Here is a 774-nt window from a genome sequence, read left to right on the forward strand (position 1 = left end):
CCTTGGCGAGACCTCCGACACCTCGCAGTTGGTCAGTATGATCTTCATAGTCAACCTATGAGATGGTAGGGCAGGTGTTAGGACCATTTCACAGATGAGGAGACTGAGGCTGGCAGGCAGAATAACAGCCCACCAGTGGCCCAGTAACTGCACAGAGCTGGGGCAGGAAACCAGGCTGCCTGGCCTGTCACTGCCCCATGCCGCCAGGCACCCCGTGCCATCGCTCTGTGCCAATCCTATCTGGGGACGTGGCATCCCTGCCCTCCAGTTTGTAATCTGTTGGTTAAAAACAAGAGAAGGCCACCCCTTTTCTTATGTGTAGTTGGGGCTAGAGTGGACAAAGTGAAGACAAGGAAATGGAATAAAATAACAAAGAGCCTCCACCCCTCCTTCACACTCCGGGATTTATGTGAGCAACTGCTTTCCCCAACCTTGAACCTTGTTGCTAATCTAGTTTCCACATTCCTCTAGGGTCATTCCCCAGTGTCACAAAGGAAAGGAACCAGGCTCTGTGGTTTAACAAGGCCCAGCCCGGGCAATAATCCAGCTACATGAACCCAAACCGGAGGCCAATTAAGCAGGGTCTCCCCCGGTGCTCCCTCCTGGGAGGGGGTCCGCCTTGGTCCCTCTCCTAACCTCCCCCACTCAGTTCAGCTAATGTGGGCCCCACCCAACAGCTAGGACTCCTCACCTGGGACCCCAAGTGCTGTCCTGAGAGCCCCGGGGACACTGCGTTCCCACCCACTGAAGGAGGAAATTCCCGCCGCTACCCCA

The sequence above is a fragment of the Mustela nigripes genome, unplaced genomic scaffold, assembly GCF_022355385.1.
Source record: "Mustela nigripes isolate SB6536 unplaced genomic scaffold, MUSNIG.SB6536 HiC_scaffold_290, whole genome shotgun sequence".
NCBI lineage: Eukaryota > Metazoa > Chordata > Mammalia > Carnivora > Mustelidae > Mustela > Mustela nigripes.